Here is a 26357-nt window from a genome sequence, read left to right as displayed (position 1 = left end):
AGGAACTGAGAGAATGGGATGGAGTCCTTACAGGAAGTGGGGTGTGAGGAGCTGTAGTCGAGATAGCTGTGGGAGTCGGTGGGTTTGTAATGGATATTGGTGGACAGTCCGCCACCAGAGATTGAGACAGAGAGGTCAAGGAAGGGAAGGGAAGTGTCAGAGATGGACCATTTGAAAATGATGGAGGGGTGGAGATTGGAAGTACTTTTGAGCTGTAGTTAATGTTGTAACATAAGGACATAAAAAAAGGCCTAAATTTTTAATTTATAGGAATAAAATTCCTCTGTTTCATATTTTAACATAGCTACTTTGAATGATAGCTGAAGTGGGAAATAAAATAAGCTTGGGGTCATCTTCTGGAGTTTGGGGAAGTGCTCACTGTTCAATTACATTGTACCTTGATTTTGCAAGAAATGAAGAAATTTTCCAGTCCTTGATATTCACATTTCTCACCTTGACAAGCACAAAATTTCATCAGAAGAAAAAGTATGAATAAAAAGTAAAGCTCGTTTGAAATATTTGTGCAGCGGTTGTATATTCCGGTTACACTGACACTAATAGCTACTTCTGTGGCAAAATATGTTAGCAAATACTTCAAAACACTTCCCTCACTGACTTTTCTCCACATTCATTTTTTTCAATGTTACTGTTCAATTTTTAACAGTGTCAGATTATCTCTCAGACAGGTTTTCATACATGTCAGACATTTTGGGGAAGACTTTGCAGCCTGCCATCTTGGAAATGGGATGGCAGTGCCCTGATAATGACATGGAAGAACATATCAACCCATTTCCACCATCACGGTGTTGTGTTATAATGATATAATATCAAGGTTTATTTACTGTACAAGACAAAAGGCACCAATTGCTTATAAGGGATTGGGCAAACACGTTGGCCATGCTCGGTGGCGTGAGCAGACAATGTGGCAAGAAGACCAAAAATCGGTTTCACGACATCATGAAACCAGTTTGCAATTGTCCACTCAGCCCATCGATGGCAGACCGCGTTCCTCACCATCGGACATCAGGAACCTCAATGTAATACATCTGCATATCATTATAAGTGCAGCCTTCCAGAATCATCCGCACTGCCCCCACAAGACCCCGCTGGATCGTCCATCCTTGTTGGCGTGATTGCAAGCCAGTGCAGAATGTGCAATGACAAGTGCGACATACAGAAGTCAGGATTACCATGGAGCCTTGCTCATATCGCAGACATCTGAGGAGCAGAAGATGCTGCAGCCCGACACCAAAAGCTCACTAGACGAACATCCATGGCATGCTGGGTGGATTCCCATGGACATGGCTCTGCTGCGAAGCAGCCCAGGGAAGTTGGAAAGTCACGGTTGAGGGTCTGCTCACAACGGATGATGGTCGGGGGGGGTGCAGAGGAAAGTTCAGCTGTGTTTGGGAGAGAAAGGACTAGGGTCAGCTGAGAGAGGAAGAGTTGTCAGGGTGGAGCAGGTTGGGAGGGGGAGAATGAATGTGTCAAGATGTTGGGACATTGTGGGGGGGTGGGGAGGGATGGAGGTGTCAGAGGAAGTTGGGGAGGAGGCAATATGGGGAGAGGAGGCGGTAACAGGAGAAGGCAGTAAATGGGGAGGGAGGTTTAAGGGGGGGGTGGAAGGTGTAAGGGAAGGAGTTCGGAAGGCAGAAGGACTACGGAGAGGGGAGGGAATCTGAAATGGGGAAGGAGTGAGGAGAGAGGAGGGAATCCGTGGGGAGGAAGAACTGCGAAAAGAGGAAGGAAGCCAGGGGGAAGAAGGAGTGCGGAGACGGGAAGGAGTGAGGCTAGAGGAAGAAGAAAGGGTGTCTGAAGAAGTCGGGAAGGGGGAAGGACTAAGCGGGGGTGGAGTCCTGTTGGGGCGGGGGGAGAGTGGTGAGCCTGAAGGAGTTACAAGGGGGGAAGGGTTTCGGGGCGGGGGGGGGCGGGTATCCATGTGAATGTGCAAGGGAGGGTTCTGATTGAGTCTGTGACTGCCTCCTGGGGAGCGAACTGAGGGTAGGCGTGGTATGAGGGAATACTGAAAATGACCAAGGGCAGAGTGAGGCAGTAGTGTGGGACAGTGAGGGTTCAACCATAATGGTAGAAGGGAAGGCAAGGGTGGTTGTTTGGGTCTCAGAGGCAGACACGGACCCTCCCAGTTGGAAGGAGGGTGTCAGGGAGGCAAATGTGGATGGGGACGGGATTTTCAGAAAGGAAGGGAACATGCACAGTCACCTGGTAGGTCATGGAGGGGAGGTGGAAGGTGATGCCGGGGGTCAAGACTGATGGGGGAAAGGAAATGGATGACTGAGGGAAGGGAAAATACAGGGGAACTTACGAAAAAGCAGATGAAGACCATGCTGTCTAAATCGAAAGTGAAACAACAGTAGGTGAGATCAGGTGCTGCATGGGAGAATGATCATTGGGTGGGCGGAAATGCACGTCAGCTCAGATGGGCAAATGAAAGTGAACCTCAGCAGGCAGCATTCAAAATGCTCAAGACCTTGAGTGAGTGTGATACGTGAAGGATCCACGTGTGTGGGAGAGTGCTTGCATGAGGCTCCGAAGCCACTGCCACACACACGCTTCTTCCTCCAAAATCACTTGTTGGCCAGCTGCTCCCTCTGCGGTGACAGAGGGCAAGGTTGAGGGGCTCACAGGCAAAAGGGACTTGGGGGGAGAGGACAGCCTCTGAGATTCCTGAGTGGAAGACCCTGAGGTGTCCAGTTGCTGCTCCTCCTCCCTTTGGGTGCCTGCAGGCCCCGGCCTGACTGCTTGAGGGGAAGGAGCACCCAGAGGGATGTCAAGGTGCCTCGTTTCCCTTTGGTGTTGCCACTGCAGGAACTCACCCATGGCTCCTGCGATGGAGTGCAAGTCTGCACACATCTCCGCAATCTACTGGACCAGGATCTCCATGGCATTCACCATCCTCCCCATGGAGACCTCCAAACATGCATATGCGGGCACCACTTCATCAGAGAGCAGCTGGGTGCACTCCTCTGACTCGCGTGCCACTCTGTTGAGTGTTTCCAATAGCTCTGCATGATGTTCCCCTGCCTTCTGCTGACTCTCCAGAATGAGTTGGAAGGCCGAATCCAGAGGCTCGTCATCTAACTTGGATCCCCAACTGTTCTCCAGTGCCAGGTAGCTCAAATGAACCTGCCTCCTCCTGCTGCGGATATGTGTCCATATGGTGACAACCAGATTGTGAACCTGAGCCTGTTCTAGATCTATGTCCCACCGAGGCTTATGTCTCTGCACTGGTGCAGGGTGTGGGTAAGCACTGTAACGGGTCTTCCAGGCTGCTTATTTCCAGCTGTTCAATGGAGGAAGTGTCCTCTTGGCTGGAGTTGAGGATCTGGATGGAGTTGAGGGACTGGCTGGCTGATGGTTTTGGTTGCTTGACAGAGCTCCCTGTGAACCAAAGTAGAGATAATTAGCCCATGGCAGCAGAGTCAAAAGCAGGAGAGAGAGCACTCACATTTGCATTGAGAGAGGAATGATATGGTGCAGGATCCTTATGTGGGTGTTCACCTCTGACCTCACTGTCGCCAAAGGCAAAGTCCATGTCCTCACCAATCAGCGGGACGGCACACTCCTCAAAGTGCGTGAAGGGCCTAATGTGAAGAACTCCACCCCGGTCTGGGACTTCTGCTTGCTCATGTGAGCAGGCTCCTTCCACATGAAAACAGAAGGAGAGAGTGTGAGTAGGACACATGGCACTGCATGGAATGTTTGTGTGGTGAGCGGCGCCATGGACGGGATGAGGTTGCGAGCTCTGGAGGATATGAGCCTGATGTAGATGTGAGGGTGTGTGTGAGAGTTAGTGAGGTTGTCCCTTGAGGTGAGATCCCTGTGGATGTGTGATGGGTTTGTGAGCATGTGAGTTGAGAGCGATGAGAAGAGTGACTTACCCTGATGGAACAGATGAAACCATTCATTCTGTAGCGGCACTGGGTGGCTGTTCTCTTTTGCAGGGCATTGGTGCTGACCACCGCTACCACCACCTCCCATGCTGGATTGGTGATGCAGCTGCCCATCCTGCAGCCAGAGTGGGCCTGCATGGCATCCAAAAGGTGCTCGAGGAATGCACCATTGAAGCAGTGGGGGGCTGCAGTCCTTTTGTCTTTTGGAACCATCCTGTCTTCCATCCAGCAATCGTGGGCTAGAAGCACTGAGAGGTGTGTATGCGGCTGTACTTTAAATGTGGCGCTCGGCATGATGAAGCGGCAAGGTAATGGGCGAATGAGAGCTCACCTGCCATGGAAACGGCGTGTTTCCCAGGAATTCATAATTAATACAGCAGGTTTGGGACAATACAGCGTGAAAAGTCGCCATTGAGGCCAGTGGGTAAAATTACATTTTACCCGCACTTAACGCAAACCTGAGATGATTCCGCCCATTGGGTGGGATTTTCCCCTCTTGCATTTAGTGCGGGAGTGAGCATGAAAAACAACGTTCCATCCATTGGCCATAATGGTGGGTTTTCATGCCATAATGTCCACTTACTGCCACATTAATTATACATGCACGGTAAACAGACCGGAGTGCTAGCTGGCGGCCTCTGATTCGTTTGCCCCGCCATTAGCTCACCACTTCCTCACTCCAGGTGCCATATTTAAAGTGCTAGTTCTCACAGCCTTCTCAATGTTGACAGCCCAGTTCGGCTCCGCTGAAGATATGGCCCTGAAACCCAAGAAGACGGCAGCCCCCAAATTCAGTGACACCACACTGGAGCACCTGCTGGACATAGTTGAGACCCACCACCATGTCTCGCTCTTGCCACAGGAGGTCCAGCAAGGTGTCAGTCTGATTTGGGAGGTGATGGCCAGTGCCAACACGGTATAGGTGAGGTCAGCTACCCAATGTAAGAAGAGGATGAATGATTTCATCTATGCCACCAGTGTAAGTCAACCATCTCATCACTCTCAACTCACACACTCATAAGCCCATCACACACATACTGCCAGCTCAGGAGGCATCACCTCTAACTCTCTCACACACACACTCACATCGCCATTTGGACTCATCTCCTCTGGAGCTTGCGTCCTCAACATGTCCATGGCTCACCACCCACACATATCAAGCATCCTTATCATCTGCCCTGACATGCATCTTGCTGACACTCTCTCCATCCGTTTTTATGCAGGACAAGCTCATGCATAATTTCAGGGAGAGGTCCCAGGCCAGGGGTGGAGTGCTGGAAATTAAGGGGCAGGATTTTTAATTTGGTGGGAATCCATGGTTGGCAGGTGCAGGAACGGCCAGGGAACGGACCGCTGACCCTGATCAACCCCCAACCACAATTTCACACTGGCTGGCCAATTAACGGAGAACTGCCTCGGAGAGCTGAAGAATTCAAAAGCAATAAATAACAATTTTTAATTGCCAAAGAAATGTTCATGCATTAGAATCAGTCACCTGAACATATGGATGATGAAAATTCTGTCCAAACATTTTTATTTTTTTTAAATTAATATCTCTTGGATGAGGTTCCCTCAAAAAGGCAAAGGCCGCCTGACCAATTCACCCATCTGCCAACCATAACATTGGACAGGCAATGAAAAATCTCCATTAATTACCAGATTAATGGCCTTACTAGGCCTCCTAATTGTCGGCGGGCGCACTGCTGACCCTTGTGCATGCCTGGCAACCAAAATATTGTGTGAGTGCGCGATGACTTCGGGATGCTCGCCCAATGTCATCACTCGCTATTTCACACTGGAGCAGGTCGAGCGCGTGCCTGTACACCAAACAAAAAATTCTGCCCAAGGTCTTCTCTCCGTTTGAAAATCAAGCCATAGAGCTGGCCAGAGAGGACATCAACCCCTTGTCCATGCCAACAGTGAGGTGGGCAGTGCGCAGCAAGTGAATATCCTGCACCAGCTCATCCCTCAGACAATCATACTGTAAGTGAAACAAAATCAAAAAATGCTGGAAAACACAGCAGGTCTGGCAGCATCTGTAGAGAGAGAAAAAAAATTAATATTTCGAGTCTGTATGACCCTTCTTCAGAGTACTGTAAGTCCTTCATCCTGTTTTAGAGTCACCTGTAATGCACTAATTATCTCTCCTTTCTTTCACAGGCACATCTGGAAAGGTCCAGAGGACATCCACAAGCCAGGCTCTCAGCTCCAGCCCCAACAATACCTCAGATGAGGAACCAGTGGACAGCACAGCAGAAGAACCATCATAGTGCTCACCCATACCCACCACCAGTGCAGAGACACACACCTCGTTGGGACATAGTCCTAAAGCAGGCTCAGGGTCACAATCTGGTGAGCACAGCACACAACCTGGTCCACAGCAGGTGGAGGCAGGGATATCCAAGGTTGCCAGCGCTCAGAGGACTTCTGGGGGCCATGATTCTACTGAACCTGAGTCAGATGACTAGTCTCCAATCTTGGTTCTAAATCAGTTGGTGGAGCTGCAGCGACAATCACGGGAACATCACAAGGGATGTCAATTGCATTCCTCAGGTTGCAACAGACAATAGAGGAGTCTGCCCACCTTCAGTCTGAGGTGCATGCCAATGCACCAAGGTCAACACTGGTATGATGGCAGCCACCATGGAGATCTTGGCCCAGGACATCAGTCCTGCACTAGTGCAGAAGCAGCATTCCATTGCTGTAGCCCTTGGTGGCGTTAATCAGTGGCCATACATGGGAATGGGTGCGGGGCAGGGGCACCTCAATCTCACTTCAGCTGCTCCTTCTCCTCAAGGAGTCAGCCAGGGGCACTTGGGCACCGACAGGGAGGAGGACTAGCAGCCATCCACCCTGCTGACTCTGGGACACCCTGGCCTATCAAAATCCCCTCTTCCTGTGACCCCATCACTGCCAGCTCCATAGGTCAAGGAGGGTATACTTTCCCCACAGCAGGACACCCAAAGCAGGCTGCGGCCCTCCAGTTCTCGGCCCTCCAGAGAACGCATGCCATGGTCATCACAGGCAACAGGATATAGCAGTCAGCAGGCTGCCTCCACCTTTGCTGTGGATGTTGGGGAAGCACTGAGATGTAGCAATAGGGTTAGGAACGTTAAAAAGATTTAGGAGCACACAGTGGCACAGGTGCTCACAACATGTATATAATGTTCAGAAATGTAAATAGAATTGCACCCATTTCACATCTCCTCTTGTGTATGCTTTGTTTTCATGATGATCAGTGTTGCTGTCAGTCAGGTGTGTTATCATCGTGCCTTCCCCAACTTATCGCAGGTGCCACTATCACTGGCTTCTCGTCCATGTAGTGTGCTTCAATACGATGACAGTGTATGCCCCTTTTCCAGATCATTCTCGACATCAGTGATGTCTCGACCTTAGTGTTAAGTGTGTTTGTGGAACATACCTCGTTCACATGCTTTGTAGGGTCATGTCAATTTATTCTTGGCTGTGTAAGATTGAGGCAGAGGTGTTCTCCTGCCTCGCCTGCATTCTTGAAAGGTGAAAGTGTCGTGTACAAGGAGAGATGTGTTAACATATGAGAATATATATTGTGCAACTCCATGTGCTCGCTGCCTTGGCAGGGTTGTCATGCTATGAGCCCATACTCAGAGCTTATGTGTGCTGCTGTCAGCCAACCCTGTTTCCGACTTTCCAATTGTACATCTGCTAAGCTCACCAATAATTGGGAGCACCTTGCCACCTCAAGGTGACTAAGCTCTGCCACATTATTGTCCTGGCGCTCAAACATCCAACCTTTTGCGTCTCACACCCTATAGTTGTGTCTATTGTGGCGACATGGCTCTCATCACAAACCAGCGATACAGAGCTGTGCATCCCCTCACCTGAGCTCTTGCCGAATTCACTGATGCAAATTCCAAATGGTCATTTCTGGTGGGCAATAGAGCCTTTGAGCATGCTCTAGAAGCACACATTGTTGCTATAGACAATAAGGAAGGGAGCAATGGGATAAGAGTGAGGATGTACCGAAGCTGAATTCTGCTCTATATTCACAATGACATGTGCCTTTGAGGGCTTCATGGTGTCTGACAATTTTGGACTTTGCAAGGGCTAGGGCTGGCCATGAGCGCACAGTGTCTGCGTTAAAGAGGAGGCATTTTAGTGCCTGGCAGGCAAGTGTTGGGTCCTGAACGGTATTGACAAGGTGGACATGGAAAGGATGTTTCCTGTTATGGGTGAGTTCAGAATTAGGGTGAACTGTTTAAAATTAGTGGTCGGCCTTTTAGGACAGAGATGAGGAGAAATCTTTTCTCTCAAAGGGTCATGTGACTTTGGAACACTGCCTCAGAAGGTGGTGGAGGCGGGGCCATTGAATATTTTTAAGGCAGAAGTAGATAGTTTCTTGTTAGGCAAGGGAATCAAAGATTAGCAGAGGTAGATGGAAATGTGGAATTCGAAACACAAACAGATCAGCCGTGATCTTATTGAATGGCAGAGCAGGCTCGAAGGGCCGAATGGCCTACTTCTGCTCCTATTTTGTGTGTTCGTATGTTTGCATGTGTTTGACATCATCATGCTCAGGTGCACTACATCCATATTAAGTTGAGGATAAATGCAGCCAGGATCCCTGAGAGTGCCGGATGTCATTGTGATTTGGAAGAATGCACCATAGACAACTGCTTCGACTCCAAATGGATTCACAGCAGCAGAATGTCATCAGCTGGCTTGTCCCAAGTGTGAATTATCTTATTCACCATCAATGTTACACAGAATGTGTATTTGTTGCTTGAGATCGATCTCCTTGAGGAGCTTTGCCACTTGAAGCTACAAGCTACAGCTACAAGCCCACTGAGGATCATACAACAGCTCCTGGCTCTTGTAGGCTGCCACTGCGATTGGGATGCTGAAGAGATTGTTGCAGAGGCAGCACCTTCTGACATCTGATGCCAGGACTCCTTCCTCCAGTTAGCACCTCACCTCAGCATAGTCACATTCTCCTGAGGCTTCATCATCCTTCAAAGGATCAGGACAATGTGAGCCTGATGTATAATTATTTACTCTTATATTGAAGTGTAAGGGTGAAATGAGAGGAATAGCAACATCGGTGCTCATGGTGGCCCATGATGGAGGGCACGTGTCCAAGAGGGCACTCACTGCAACTCGTCATCCTCCTCGTGGAATCTGGTGGCTATCAGGGTCTTATACGCACATCTGCCTTGTCTGGCCCATGCTATGGCCTCTGCCCCTGCAGTCTCAGCTTCCTTGAATTCAACTTCATAGGGCCTTGGTTTTGAACAAATCCTTCACCTCTGCTGGTTGCCAAGTGCCTTCTTTGGGATCCTGGATGTGAACTTGTTGTCCCAATTGTAAACCTGGCAATTCTGTACCTGCATTTTTATCGTGTGCATTGGTCATCTTGTCTTGCAGTTTTAAAAGTTGATCTCTAGTTTCTGAGAGAGTAGAATGGTTAAGAGTAGGTAAATTGGCACTGGTCTGCCAGACATGATCTCCATTGGTGATGGAATAGTTGCACTTAAAGCTGTCACTGTCAGATGTAACATTGCAATGTGTCGATCTCACTTGGTCTGTCCGTATTTGAGCATTAGGAATTTCATCGTGTGAATCATTCATTCAGATAAGTCATTAGATCTAGGGTAATGAAGAGAAGTAGTATTGTGATCAATATTTGAATTCTCACACATATCCTGAATCAAGAAACCAGCTCTGTATGTTGTTTAAATGTTTTGAATTCAGATAGTCAGTCAGCTACATCCCAGCTGAAACTGCAGAATTTTGTGCACATGCTGACAATATTCCCATTGACTTTCCTTTCTGTTGTACCTGGAGTGAGTGTCGCTGTAGCCACTTTTGTGCACTTTTCCAAAGCTCCACCCATGAAGGTGAGTTGTAGGGGGAGCACACCACAGAGTGATGGCATCTTTGCTTTTTATTCAGCAACTCCCAAAGTCAGTCTCTGTAATCATAACCTTCTCAGGCCCAATTTTTATGACAGTTTTTTTTTTGTTCGACACTCCCTTGTTCACTATCAATCTTGCCCACACCTTGGTCACTCGTCTTCCCTGACTGAGCTAACCCAGTGCTGGCCCTCTTGACATGCTGTCCCACTGATGGAACTGACAGGCTATGCTTCGCAATCTCACCACAAGGAATCCGTCTGTTTACTAGCTCTTAATTTGAGCGCTAGATCACCAAAGCTTTTCTTCACAGTCACCAATTGTGTTTTCAACACTCTCTGAGTATAGCTGGCGGCTTCAGCATGTGGCATGGCCCTCTTGTTGCTTGCAAAAGACCAGTGGTGGCATGAAGAGACCTTTAAGTGGCCATTAATTGGCCACTCAAGGGTCTCAATTGGCCCAAGGGCAAGCAGGCTGCCTGTCACCTATCTCATCACTGGTAAAGTACCAGTGGAGGCTTGAAGACAATGCAAATGATACTCCCCACAATCCCATCTGATTGTACACCCTCCTCCCCCTGTCCTGCCAGCTTGGTGCCAGACACGGGGTGGCGTAAAATTCCAGCCTTGGTTTCAACCTAGAATGGGCTTCACTGGTGATGCAACTGCAGCTCAATTGCTTGTTCATGCACACCATTCAGAGTTACACATGACTACCCTTTAGGTGAAGTACTATTTAGCACAGTTGAGCTGCATCCAACGAAGGAGATCAAGTGGAATGAAGGGTAAAAATATTCTAAAAAAAATTGACAAAAAATTAAAACCTCATTTGATGTACTATTTTCAGTTGATTATTTGCTCTCTACATGGATCAAAGATGTTTCAGAAAAATTAAAAGATTCAAAAGCCCAAATATAATAGCAATAATTGTAATATTCTGATCTTATTTCATTTCATGGTTCATTTCAGGTGCAAGCTCTGTGGAACTTCTGATGTTCCCAATCCTGTCATTTCTGATCATTTTCATATTAACCAGATGTTTTAAAAAAAATTGAGTCAAGCCAATGTTCTAACAGAAGTTTTTCCTATTGTAACATTTCAGATAGTTACATCCCAATATACCATCCTCCTATTAAAAATAAATGGGTTGGTGGAAAATTAAAATTCGTCCTCAACATGCCACTGGAGGTGCCCCCATTCAGATTTCAAAGTGCGTTTGCTGCCATTGTAAGCGCTTAAAGGGCTTTAGGCAATGCGCTCTTTTCATTAAGGGGTCTCTCTGGCCAGGAGACAATAAGAAACAACAGCAGGAAGTTGGAAAGGACGGAGCTGCAACTCTAGGGACAGAAAATAGGAGGAATGGCCACAGAAATCCTGATTCTCCTAATAGAATGTACATTTCAGAGAACACATGCCTATTACTCTCAGCATAGGAGGACATCAAGAAATTTCAATTCTCTATAGAGGATGTGACAGAGTTTAGGTCATCTTCCACAATGAGGCATGAACTCAACTGTCACAGCATTGCCTATTGTAGTTAATGTCTCTGCAATGCTCCAAAGTTTTTTTTTGCTTCTAGCTCCTTTCACGTTGTCCCAGGAAATATCAGTAACATCAGTCAGTCTGCAATTCACAATTACATGAAACAGGTGTGTGATTCTAAACACTTTCATGATTTTCTCATGGGCACCCAGCTGTAAGAAGATTGTATTCAGCTGTTTTGTCAGATTGGAAGCATCCTGCAATCCAGGTCTTCACTGATTGCACACATCTCATCCTGTGAGTTCCATCACTGCCTTTATTATTAATAAGGGCTTCCACTCCATTAAGGTGCAATTAATATGTAATCACCAATAGTGCATCCTGCAATATTGTGTGCTTGGCCTAAATGGCCAAGTGATTATGGTACTGGGCTTGTAACCCCAAGATCAAGAGTTCAAATCTCCCAATAGCAAAACTATGAAATGGAAGAGACATTGAACAAATATTTGCTTGGCCTAAATAGCCAAGTGGTTATGGTACTGGGTTTGTAACCCTAAGATCAAGAGTTCAAATCTCACAATGGCAAAACTATGAAACAATGTAACTTCATCTGAAACAGATGGAAACAGGTTTACTCAAAAGAGTATCAAGAGTTCAAATCTCACAATGGCAAACTATGAAACAATGTAACTTCATCTGAAGAGGAACAGAGGGAAATGTATTGGTACTCGAAAGAGTTACATCTTCTGGGCTTGGCCTAAATAGCCAAGTGTGTTATGGTTGAATTTAAAAGATTTAAAAGATTATCAAGAGTTCAAATCTCACAATGGCAAACTATGAAACAATGCTGGTGCTGTAAAAATGTGTAACTAAGCCAGCTCTTCAGTGCTTTGTTCATAGTGAGAAAAGAAATGCACATAACATCTAGAACCTTTAGCTTGGCCTAAATAGCCAAGTGGTTATGGTACTGGGTTTGTAACCCCAAGATCAAGAGTTCAACTCTCACAATGGCAAACTAAGAAACAATGTAACTTCATCTGAAACAGATGGAAATGGGTTTGTACTCAAAAGAGCTGCAGTATTGTGCCTGCTTTCCAGACATCTGCCCTGGCAATTTTATATTGTGCTAATCATATACACCCCATTTTACACTTCCAAAGCACGTAAGAAGCTGACGGTTTAGATACAAGTTCATGACTCCACCTGGGGGCCAAACTGAATTATAATCAGATTCCTGGCTCAACCAAAGACCATTTTGTTGTAGGGCAGCTAAGTTGTGCTATTAATGATCGAGTTGATCTACAGACACTTCTTGGGTGGAAACATTAAGTTTATTTACAATATAGTCAGCAGCAACTATATGTGTGCTTTCAACTCTGACTCCATTTCTGCACTGACCATTGAGGTAACCTGTGCTTCTCTCCTATTTGTTACTACAGATCATGTGATCTTCCTTAACAAGTATTATTCTTAAATATACATTACACAATAAATAAACCATAATTACTACATTCCTCCCCCTTTAACACAGCTATAAATATTATATTTACAAGTGCATTTTGTTCAAGACAACATGATATTTACATCGGGTGTGGAATTTACAAGTTCAGTCTTTCAGGTGGTTTCCTGGTATGTGTGGAATGTTGCAGCTCCACAACTTCAGATTCTTTGTCAGGAACCTCCTTTTCCAGAGTTGCCTGAACATCAGGTGCTTCGGTGGGCACTTACAGTTCTGTACCCTCAACTCTCACAGGAACATTAGACATCTCAGTCCTGGGTTGAATATCCTCAACAGGAAACGCAGACCTGGTCATGGTGGAACCAAATCTTGGTGATTTGTCTCTCTCTTCCTTAAATGGTTCACATGTTTCTGGATGATCTAGCCTCCCACCTCCATGTGGTAAGATAGAGGTCCAGTCACCGATTTATTTCATCTGGTAACCACTTTCGTCCCTCCCTAAAATTTTTCACATATACCAGCTCTCCCACGGTAAATTTCCTCTCACGACTATGCCAGTCATGTCTAGTTTTCTGGCTTCCCTGACTCCTTTCTACCTTCCTCTCTAAATTCGGCATTATTAAGCTCAACATCATCCTAAGACGGCATTTCAACAATAACTCCGCAGGTGTGACAACTGTTGTTGTATGAGGGGTAGTCCTGTAATGAAAAAGAAAGCATGCTGGCTTGGTTGCCAATGAACCGCCAGTTAGCTTTTTCATGCTTGCCTTGAACATTTGAGCTGCCCTTTCGGCCAGTCCATTTGAGGAAGGGTGGGGCGGTGCAGTTTTCACACGTGTGATACCGTTGAGGCTGAAAAATCATTGAAACTCAGCACTCGTAAATGTCGTGCGTTATCAGAAATGACTACTTCTGGTAGTCCGTGGCAAAACTCTGACGTAGTTTCTCAACTGGAGCAGCCAACATTGCTGACTTCACCTCACATATGTCCAACCATTTTGAATGGGCATCAACAATGAGCAGAAACATTATTCCTAGGAAAGGTCCAACAAAGTCAATGTGCAACCACACCCAGGGTCTACCTGGCCACTCCTATGGGTGTAATGGAGCTGTCACTGGCAACTTTTGCAGTTGCTGACATTTCACACAGTGCTTTACTAAACTTTCTATTTCACCATCCATCCCAGGCCAGCATTGATAGATGCATGCTATGGTCTTCATTCGGGAAATTCCTGGATGGACACTGTGCAGTTCAATCAGAAGTAGCTTCCGTCCCTTTGAAAGAACTATCACTCATGCTCCCCACAATAAGATGCCACCCTGGCTGGATTTTCACGTTGTCTGTTGACCAACCATGTAGCATTTGTTCTTGCACCTGAGATAGGACTGGGTCCTGACTTGTCCACTCCCTAATCTGTTGAGATCATACTCGCGAGGAATTCTAAGAAATTTAATCGTAAAACAAGTTTCTGTGGAACTGGGACATGCTCATCATTTTCTTGTAAATGCAAATAACTAAGGGTGTTGGCATTTCCAATTTGATTGTCAGGCCTATATATGAAAGCGTATTCGTATGCTGCCAGAATGAAAGCCTATCATTGGGCTTGTATTTTTGCTGAGGCTATGGGTGTTCTAGCCTTGTCCTCACTAAACAATCCTAGCAATGGTTTGTGGCCTGAAACGATTGTAAAATGGCAACTGTGTACATACTGGTGAAATTTCTTGATACCAAAGATGATGGGCCAGCCTTCTTTTTCTATCTGTGAGTATCCCTTTTCCGCTGTGGTGAGCGTTCTTGCTATGTAAACTATTGGCTGTTCCATGCCGTCATCCATCTGATGAGAGATCATTGCTCACACTCCGTAGAGAGATGCATCACATGTCAGCACCAATTCTTTTGTCTGGTGATAATGCACTAAAAGATTGGACAAGTGCAACAATTGTTTCACCTTTATGAAAGATTCTTTCTGGGGCACCTCCCAAGACCAACGTTGGTTCTTTTTGAGTAGAGAATGAAGGGGGGACCAGCACTGTAGACAAATTGGGTAAGAACAGCCCATAATAGTTGACCATTCCTAGATATGATTTGAGCTCTGAGGTGTTCTTTGGCGCAAGCACCTCTCGTATGGCTCTCACTTTCTCTTCAGCCAGGTGGAGGCTCTGTGAACATTATGACCCAAATAGGTTACCTCCCTGGCTTGGATCATGCATTTTGCATTTTTTAAATGCACCCCAGCTTGCAAAAAATTTTTAAGACTGAGGAAGTCCCTGCAGTAAGATTTCCATTATTCTCTGAAAGATGGCACATGTGGAGGTCACATTGAAAGGCAATTGTGTATATTGGAACAGCCCTTTGTGGGTAATAATTGTGCCAAATTCCCAGGAGACATTATCCAACTCTAGTTGTTGATAAGCATGACTCATGTCAAACTTTGTGTACATTGACCCCCCTGCCAGCTTGACACACAGGTCTTTGATTTTTGGAACTGAGTGCCTGTCTAGCTTAGCTACTTTGTTAATTGTCAGTTTGTAATCTCCACAAATTTGGGCACTTTGGTCGGGTTTAAGGATGGGGAATATGGAAGCCTCCCATTCTGAGAACTGAACAGGCTGTATAATGCCCAGTTTCTCTAGTCTGTTCAGCTCAATGTCAACTTTTTCCTGCAGGGCATATGGTACCGGTCTTGACTTCATGAAGCGAGGAATTGCTTCCGGATCCACATGAATCTTGGCCTGCAGGCCCTGGACCTTCCCTAGTTCATCCAAAAGATGGTGGCATACTTTCTAAGTAGCTCTAGTAGTCCATTGGCTCTCAACTGAAAAATTTCAGACCATTCAAACTTAATCTTCTTTAACCAATTTCGCCCCAGGAAGCTTGGCCCTTCACCTGCTACCACCATTAAGGGTAGCTTTTCCGATTGGCTTCCATAATGGACGGTTACTCTGTTTATCTTTTGACTTAAATATCTTCAACAGTATATGTTTTTATCTTGGCATCTGGTTTCTTTTAAACTTAATGATGTTCAACATTATTCAAATATCTGAAGGTCTGTTCCCCAATTACTATAATGAAAGCTCCCATGTCCACTTCCATTCTAACAGGTTTGCCATTTACTCTCACTGTGACAAATATTGGTTCTGTCTATCCAACTTTCAGATTAAACAATGAGCAAATGTCTAACTTTGTTGTTTCAGGCTTTTCCACATTGTAGATTTCATTGGGTTTTCTCTTTTGCTTACAAGCCTGAAAGTTCCCTTGCATTGCCTCATTATATGTCCAGTTCTATGACAATAGTAGCATTTGATTTCTTTAAACTGCCAATCGCTAAATGACTGATTGTTTCCACCTCTATTAAAAGTATTTTTTGATTTTGCTGCTAAATTAATTTTCTTTATTTTTCAGCTAGCGGGGTTGTTCATCACTACCTTCTCAAGGGCAATAGGGATGAGTAACAAATGCTAGCCTAATCAGCAATGTCCCACAGCCCATTGCTATGACATAGCCGATGGTAAATGCTGAGTTGTTCAAATCCGAAAGGGAAACTTGACACAACTGCCACAATTTGTTTTGTGATTTGTATAAATTTCGATGTGCGTGCCTTGAATTCTGTAGTAATAAGACTACCAAGTCTTACAGATTTTTACAAAACTAGATTAAACATTTATTTACAAGAAAAACAATTTTAAACACATATATAGATCTACAAGTTACGACTATGATAATTCTAAATCCCTTAATCAATCTAGCTCTGAGTCACACTTTCGTATGGCAACAGTGAGAGACATAAGGCAGAATTTTATCCTTGGCATAAATGCGCAGGTCTGAACATAAAATGATACGCGATGACGTCGGGCGTGCGTCCTGATGTCATCGCACACTTGCACGATATTTTGTTCAGCGGGCATGCGCCAGAGTCGGATGCACACCCGCCAATAATTGAAAAGCCTACTAAGGCCATTAACAAGCTAATTAAAATCAAATTTACGCTTACGGTTGGCGGACAAGCGAAAAAGCGAAGCAGCCTTTACATTTTTTAGGAAGCCTAATCCACAAGCGGGATGAGATTTCCTAAAGCATTAAATAAAAACATTAAATAAAACATTGAATAAAAACTTTATTTTGGAATTAAAAACATGTCCCATCTCATGTGACATAGTCACATGAGGGGACGTTTTTAAAAAATTTTTACTGCCTGTATTAATTTTTTTAAAAAACGCTTCAATCTCCCTGAGGCAGCTCAGTGCCCGCTTTCCCTCCTCCCCCCACCCGCAAAGGTAATGCTGAGTGCTGCCACTCATGATCCATGCAGGGTGGGCCTCAATTGGCCCGCCCACGTGAAATCGCAGTGCAGAGCCAATCATGGGCTTCAGTCGGCTTCCTGACCAGATCCGCCTGTTCCCATCGAGCCCGCCTGATGAGGGAAAATTCTGGCCATAGACTTTAACGGACCCAGGCAAGGTGACACACAAGACCCTGAACCAGTCAAGTTCAAAGTGAGTTTCTTTAACTTCAGTTATTTGTAGACAGCAGCTCGAGGCATAGATGCTGAAGGCTTTTCACACTTATTAGATCTTAAAAATGACTGCCTTTACACACAGCCTTCGCTTCTTTATAAGTATTTTCCACTTTGAATGCAAATTCCCATTGTTTCACTATGGCCAGAATATTGCCATCAGCGTGCAGGGGTGGGCCCGACACACAAAATGATGTGGGATGACATCGGGCGTGCGTCCCAACATCATCGCGCATCATTTGGATCTTTCGTTTGCGTTCGGTGGGCACATGCCGGAAGCTGCCTATTAAGACCAATAAAAAAGTAATCAAGTTTGTAAACAACGCGTCCTGTCCAATCTTAAGGTTGGTGGGCAGGCAAAGAGCCCATGCGGCCTTTGCATTTTCCAGGAAACCTTATCCACGGGCAGGATGAGGTTTCCTGAAGGTTTCATAAAATTAATAAATAAATTTGGTCCACTTGACAAATATGTCCCAGCTCATGTGACACTGCCATTTCACGTCAGCAGGCCAATTAAGGCCCGCCCAACGAGAAGCGCACATGGTAGTGCTCAGTGCTACCTGTGCAGGCGGGGGGAGGAGGGAAAGTCGGGGCCTGTGCTCTTTCAAGCACACGTCTCAGGGAGATTAAGTTCAGTTATAAAGATGGAAAAAACAAAAAAATAAAATTATGCAGACATGTCCCCTCATGTGACAGTGTCACATGAGGGAACATGTTTAAATAATTTTTAACTTTATTTATTACAAAATTGTTTTGGCGACTTAATCTCCCTGAGGCAGTTCTATGTGTCAGAGAGATTGCTGCACTCTTATGCATGCATGTACGCAAAAGAGCGCAGGCCCCGACTCCCCCCCCCTCCCCCCACCCGCACAGGTAGCGCTGAGCACCACCGGCCACGCACCATGCTGGGTGGGCCTTAATTGGCCTGTCCACGTAAAATGACAGCGCGCAGCCGATCGCGGGCAGTGATCGGTTCCCTGACCGCTCCTGTCCAGCCTGCCCAACATAGGTAAGTTTCTTACCTATGTCTTTGGACCTTACCTTTCTGATAATAAAAATCTCTCATAGTACGAAGTTTTACCAGTAATCTGGGAAAAATAAACACACGTTTCTGAACTCTGCCTGGCTAGGTGATGCATTTCACTCCTCCTTTGAAAACAATCAAGTCTTGTTTATTTAAAAATGCAAACGTCTTTTTACACCTAGAGATAAAAACAAAAAATTGCGGATGCTGGAAATCCAAAACAAAAACAGAATTACCTGGAAAAACTCAGTAGGTCTGGCAGCATCGGCGGAGAAGAAAAGAGTTGACATTTTGAATCCTCATGACCCTCATGACGTTTCGAGTTCTCATGAGTTCTGCTGAAGGGTCATGAGGACTCGAAACGTCAACTCTTTTCTTCTTCGCCGATGCTGCCAGATCTGCTGAGTTTTTCCAGGTAATTCTGTTTTTGTTTTCATTTTACACCTTACATTCTAAAGTTCCCCCATGTTTACCATGTTTACATCAAAGCCTTCAGACCAGCTGCCTTTAATCCAATTAAGTCACACACAGATACATATAGGGGAGAATTTTCTTCCCATCGGGCAGGCCAGCTGGGAGCGGGCATGGGCAGGCGCAGAGCCGATCACTGCCCATAATCGGCTGCACACAGCCGTTTTACATGGGCAGGCCAATTAAGGCCCGCCCAGCATGATGTGCACCTGGTAGAGCTCAGTGCTACCTGTGCAGGTGGGGGGAGGAGGGAGAGTCGGGGCCTATGCTCTTTCGAGCGCATGCCTCAGGGAGATTAAGTTCAGTTATAAAGATAGAAAATTTTTTAAAAAATTATGCAGACATGTCCCCTCATGTGACAGTGTCACATGAGCTGGGACATGTTTATGAATCTTCATAAGATTTTATTTAATAATAAACCCTTCATGAAACCTCATCCTACCTGGGGATCAGGTTTCATGAAAAATGCAAAGGCCGCCTGGGCTCTTTGCCTGTCCGTCAACCTTAAGGTTGGACAGGCAGCCCTAAAAATTACTTTAATTAGTTTATTAATGGTCTTAACAGGCCTTTGACAGTTCCGCGGGTGCGCAGCCAACTCTGGTGCACGCCTACTGAACGGAAGATCAGAATGATGCCCGTGATGTTGGGACACAGGCCCGATGTCACCGTATGTCATTTTACATGTCAACGTGTGGGGCCCACCCCCACACACCGTACAGAAGATCCTGGCCATAGACACAGATACCATGATTTTACAATAAATTACAATAACATTATGAAAATTATAATATCTTCCTGACACCTTGAAAGAATAAATTTTAAAGAGTCAGATTGCCAAGAACTTGGTCAAAGAGGTAGGTTTTAAGGAGAGTCTAGAAGGAGGAAAGTGAGGTAGTGAGGCAGATTAGGGGATGAATTCCTCAGTTTAAGGTCTTGGCAACCTAAGGCATGGTGACCAATGGTGCAATAATTGAAATCAAAAATGCTGAAAAGGCCAGATTAGAGGTGCACAGATATCTCAAAGGTTTTTGAGGCTGAAGAAGATTACAGAGATAGGGAGGGACAAAGCTGTGCAGAGATTTGAAAACATGGGCTACACGATTGGCTGCTGGCACTTTTATGATTCAGGCTTGCTCTCAATAATGCTTATTCATTTGCACCACCAAATACAGCTTCCAGAAGAAAGCCTATGCTCCACAGAATGCAAACTTACCTCAAATACATACACACATAGCACATATGTTTATGTTTATATTTTTTTATATGTTTATTACCTATTGACTCCAAGTATTCCATTATACACCACTTCAAAAGGCTGTAATGAGCCATCCAGGTTACTTTTCACAATAGGCAAGCTACTAAATTGATTTTTTGCAAATAGAATTATTTGCAGAATTGAGCAGCATGAGCACAATGTGAAACCTTACTGGGAATCTGGAGACAGTTTTCAAGGGATTAATCAAAGCCGACACGTTCCTTTGAATTCTTCTAATGGAACTTGCAGTGAAGTACCTCTCACAAAAATATCTTGTCCCTCAAGGAAATGGTGGAGATGAGAGTTTATCTTCACAATGACTATAATTTTTAGTCCCTAGCATATACATCTCTGTGAAGAAAATGGTATAGCCTCAAGAGAGGATGAAGCAATATTTATTTAGCAAAAGCACCATTAGTTCATTGAAAGAGATGATAATGCATTGAGACATGACAGATAGAAAAATCTGGAACTGTAAGCAGTAACAAATAATTGCTACGAATATTAACATATTAACTAACAATTGTTAATTGTATCTCCATATATTATTATTATAATTTCATTATAACTAATTTTTCAATATTTGCACATAATATATTCTATGGCTCTAAGCAGTAATGTGTGGGTACTAATGGCAACAGATAATGTCAGTTATATTAACAAGAACAATGTATAAAATCCTTAGCATTGTGTTGTTCTAAACTTTGGAGAACTTTACCACACACTGTTTATTTGCTACAGCCAGGTACCTGGAGCTGGATATGTGTGGCCTCATTGGGGCTGGAATGGAGGCAGATGGCCTGAATAAATGGCAGCAGCACCTTGTCACCGGATGTCCTACCTCTGCTTCTGGCTTGCTGATTTTCCCAAGGGTGGGGGAACATGGGCCTCAGAACTTGTCCATGTTCCTAAACAGGTCAATGAAAGTTAAGGGCTTGCTAAAAGCCCAACCCTGCAACCTTTTGAAATCTTCCTGGAAGCAGCAGGCATTCAGCTGCTGTTTGAATCAGACAGGCTGATGCAGGTGAGGATCATGTCAGGAGTTAGTCGCAGTGGCCATAATGGTTTAAAAATGTAAGCGTTCATGCTTTCGTTACAGACAGGAGAGACAGGCAAACTGAACTTCATTTCCCTCACGAGCTGTCTGTAAGCACAAGGTTATTGAATTATTTTTAAAATATGTTGTGTCATGTTTTCCCAATCTCTCAAATTGTATGATCCAATTTACTAATAACTTGCAGCAAACTCATATTATGCTTTGTTCAATGGCATCACCATCACTGAATCCCCCACTATCAAAATCCTGAGAGTTACCATTGACCAGAAACTGAACTGGACTAGCCATATAAATAATAAGGCTACAAGAGCAGGTCTGAGGCTAGGAATCGTGCGATGAGTAACTCATCACCTGACTCCCCTGTCCATCATCTACAAGGCACAAGCCAGGAGTGTGATGGAATACTCCCCATTTACCTGGATGAGTGCAGCTCCCACAACACTCAAGAAGCTTGATACTGCCCAGGACAAAGCAGCCTCCTTGATTTGCACCATATCCACAAACATTCACTCCCTCCACCACTGACACACAGTAGCAGCAGTGTGTACCATCGACAAGGTGCATTGTAGGAATTCACCAAGGCTCCTTCGACAGCACCTTCCAGTCTATGACCACTACTATCTAGAAGGACAAGGGCAGCAGATAGATGGTAACACCACCACCTGGAAGTTACCCTCCAAGTCACTCAACATCCTGACTTGGAAATATATCACTATCCCTTCACTGTCACTGGATCAAAATCCTGGAACTCCCTTCCTAACAGCACCATGGATGTACCTACACTACATGGACTGCAGTGGTTCAAGAAGGCAGCTCACTACCACCTTCTCAAGGGTAAATAGGGATGGGCAACAATGCTGGCCCAGCCAACAATGCCCACATCCAATGAATAAATAATAGAAAAAACACACACACATTAAGGGAGGTAGAAAAAAAGGAAAACTTTACAACCATGGATAGTAACAGTACAAGAACCACAGAGATGAATATTAGTTCACGTGATTACCAGAGTCAGAATCCAATGAGGAGTTCTTTCATTTATTAGCTAGAGTTCAGCTGGCTAAAGACCAAAGCTGTAGAATTCTCTTTACAGTAGGTGCTGATACCGCAAGATGAACTTGGTGCACATAGACTGGATCAGTTCTGCAGGCAATGGTAGGAAATCTTCCAACAGAGACAGACTTCAAGGAGCAGGCTGTTGTTAGGCCTTGAGATCTGCTTCTGTGTGTTTGCTGGTTAGATGTTAAACAGCAGACTGAATTTCACAGTTCACAAAGAAATATAGAGGTTTCAAAATGGTCACTCAAGTCATGAGATCTTCTTTCTCCACAATGATTTTGCAAATTATGTCCATTGTCCCCTCAATGGTCCCCTTTTGAAATGGACCTGGACAGTCCCAGGTGTGTGATGGGTCTGTTAACAACTCGACAGGAATAATGAGTTCCAATCTGTAAGTCTCCTAATTTTGTGATTATAATGTCCTTATAATTAGGTGTGAGATTCCACAATGATGGGAGAAGGATTCTTTAGTTCGTGCTACTCCTGTTGATAGTTTCCAGAACAAAGGGCTAACCCTGTACGTCTTGTAGTAACCATATTTTTTAGTTCAGCAGGAAGTCCATTTTAAAAATAACAAAAAGAATAAAGTGTTGGTACACTAATTTTTGGATTTCTTTTCATGTCATATTGACACAACACATTTCTTGGTGAAAGAGATTACCCATTTGAAGTTAAAGTTGCATCAACCCATCACAGGTCAGGGAGGAGCTATCATTAAGAACTTCGCCAGTTCAGGGTGTTGCCACCCTCCTGGTATCATGCGGCATCGGAGCAGTGGGCAAGCGAGTTTGAAATCCACCTGAGCATGAGGAAGGCTGCAGCTGGAAATGGGTCCTTCACCATTAGAAATCAAGTCCATTAAAGATGAGAAACACCAGGAAGGGCAGATGCTGGGTATCAGAAGGCCAGGAGAAAGGGACAAGGAGCACAAAGGAAAAGGAGACACTACTCAAATGGCACGTTGGCCTTTTGATATTGCAAGGGGATTGAAATAGAGGAATAAAGAAGTCTTGCTACATTTGTATAAGGTTTAGGTGAGACCACATCTCGAATTCTGTGTGTAGTTTTTGTTGCAAGGTTGTCTCATGAAGAGGTCTAAAGGCTTGTATGGTTAAACAATAACTGTTATTAATAACACATTATTATATACATATATACAGGATACAGTTCTGACTAGGTGCTATCTTCATTCTGACTTCTACCAGACTCACTACCACACTCTACTATTCCCATGTAACTGTACATCATAATGCGGGCAATACTGTTTCACCAGTCCCACATTAACCCTTAACAGTCCCAAACATCTTAATACTACAGTTTTGATTTAAGAAAGGATATACCTGCATTGGAGGTGTTAATGTGAAGGTTCACTAAATTGGATGAGGGGATTGTCCTATGATGAGAGGCTGAGTAAGTTGGAACTATATTCTCTGCAGTTTAGAAGCATGAAAGGCAATTTCATCGAAATATACAAAATTTGGAATGGGCTTGATAGGGTAGATGCTGAGAGATTGCTTCCGCTGGTCAGTGGAACTATAACACAGGGGCAGAGTCTCAGGATAAGGGGCCAATCATTTAGGACTGAGATGAGGAGAAATTATTTCACTCAAAGGGTTGTGAATCTTGGAATTCTCTGCCCCAGAGAGTTGTGGATGCTCAATTGTTGAATACATTTAAGACTGGGATAGACAGATTTTTGGTCTCTTAGGGATTTAGGAAGTGGGCAAGAAAGTGGAGTTGAAGTAAAAGATCAGCTATGATTGTATTGAATGGGAGCTGGCTCAAGAGGCTATATGGTCTACTCCTGCTCCTATTTCTTGTGTTCTTGTGTTCTAAGCAATGGATCTAAAGGCTGAGACAAAACTACCTGGACATGATAGAGAACTAGTGCCAAAGGAGACTAGGACTCTCTAGGCAGATGACAACAGATATCTATGCCCTTTTTAGTGTGATCCTCAGTGGCACCTCACAGGTGACTACACATTGATACATCACCCAGGTGACAGATACCCTCTCCACAGAGCTTGGACAACACAACAGATTCACAATAGATGGGGCATCACAGACTCAGAGGACACAGGGTCCAGTGCCTATACCAATCAGGTTATGCCTTTCAATACCCTCCTACAAGGGTCTTGATGATTGTGATGGTCTATTGTGCTGTCCATAATATGATTCTCGAGAAAGATGTGGACCTTGAGGGTGGTGAGGCCCTGGAGGGAACTGTTCATTGGGGGAGGAACAGGAGCAGCATTTAAGAGAGGAAAAGGAATTGTAAGCAAAGGGATGTGTCCCTGCTGCATGATGAGGTGGCCTCCTTTTACCATCCACTGGGAAGAGGGCCTCCTCTTCTCCTTCATGGGTGCTGGTCGTCTGGCTCCCATGTGGTATCTTGGGTACCTGTGGTACAGTGGCAAGCTTTGGCATAAAATCTCTCCCTCAGGACACCCAGAAGCCTCAATCATGGCTGCCTTGGTTGTCTGAAACCAGTCTCCATTCCTGCCCCCACTGGCTCTAAGAGGGCAGGAAACCAGTCTCTATATCAGTTAAGGGTTCCTCCCCACAAACACTTGAATTCTAGTCAGTTTCCCACCTGAGGCAGGTTTCTGACTCAAAAACAGAACTGGTTCCTGTTTCATATCTGTGGGAGAAAACTGGCCCCTAGACTTTCCAGAGCTGAAAACACCAAATATTTAACAAGTTTTTTCCTTATTAAACTAAGTTTTCCATTACAGGGCTAAATTAAAATAATTGTATTGTTTCACATACCTTTCAAATTTTGGTTAAATACTTGCCTTGTGCATAATATACAAGATCAGTAATCCTGATGATTAAAGCAGTCTATTCTGTTCCAAAATGAATTATTGCAGCAATCACATACTGAATTGACCTGCTATAACATGGGGAGATTTAGCAGTAAAGTTTTTGCACAGGCCACAGCAAAGTTTCTCATTTGTTCATGGTTCAGGTGACATTTTTTCTCTTATTCTCTCGTGCTAATAGAAACAAGACTAGGGGCAGGATAATTGTCAAAATTGCAAAAATGCATCAATTAATAGACCAAAATGGTTAAGGAATGGCAAGTAAAAGCATTACCCTAGTTCATTCTTCAATTTAAACTGTTTGCACTCTGTAGTCCTTTGATACTATTAATCATCGAGTTTGAGCCACAATTAAACAAGCATAAGTTCTCAGAAAAGCCAATTTATGGTTTTTAATGTAAAAGTAGCAGAAATGTGGCATATAATTCCTATAACCTCATGTCTGAAAAAATATTTTAACTTAATTATAACCAGTTGCATTTGTGCAAGCTGATGCCTAAAGTAAAAATAAAAATCCCACAGTTCCTATCACATCCATCATGCACATATTCACAATTAAACATCATAATGGACTTATTTCTGATGCATGGGAAACCAATTGCATGTGAATGATAAAGTTATTGGTTAAAATATAATTAAACGTGCGCTAGATCAATTCGGTAACTTGAGAAAAAAATGAGAGATGCAATTCTAGAGGATGTCATTTCCAGGCAATTTATTTTTTTCTCCAGTTTTTACTTCTGTTAAAACATCTGCACCCAAGATGTTAACCGCTTTTCCTCTTTACATATGCTAATAGAGCTGTCATATTTTTCCAGTGTCATCCATTGTATTTCAAAGTTCTACAATTTGCACTTCTAAAAAAAAGAATCCTTTTATCTATTCTAAAGAAGGAAACTCAGACTTGCCCTTTTTTTCACCTGAACGACTAGTCCCAAGACTGCCATTACAAGTACCTTGTAGAGCGAAGACTGGAACCCCAAACGTGATAACATATGGCACATAAGTTAATGAATCAAATGCTTGCTTCAGGTGGCCAGAGAAGTGATCAAAGCATTTTATTTAACCTTTGGCCGGGATTTTCCGGCCCTGTCATGGCGGGACCCATTGCGGGAGATTCAGCGGCCCAGCTAAAAGTCCATTGACTTTCGGGGGGACCGGACAATCCGGGCAGCAGGTGGAGCTGGAAAATCCCATCCTTTGTTCGCAAACTAAACTGCAAAAGTTGCCTTTTTATCATCGCTTCCTAGCTGCCCTAAGAAGGTGATTGTGGGTTTCCTCCTTGTAATGCTGCAGTCCTTGCACTGAGGGTTCTCCCACAATGGTGTTTGGCAAGGAATTCCAGGATTTGGATTCAGCAATGATGAAGGAACAACAATGTCTTTCCAAATTAAAGTAGTGTATGACTTGGAC

This window comes from Carcharodon carcharias, chromosome 8 (genome assembly GCF_017639515.1).
Source record: "Carcharodon carcharias isolate sCarCar2 chromosome 8, sCarCar2.pri, whole genome shotgun sequence".
Taxonomy (NCBI): Eukaryota; Metazoa; Chordata; class Chondrichthyes; order Lamniformes; family Lamnidae; genus Carcharodon; species Carcharodon carcharias.
This window is presented reverse-complemented; position numbering follows the sequence as displayed.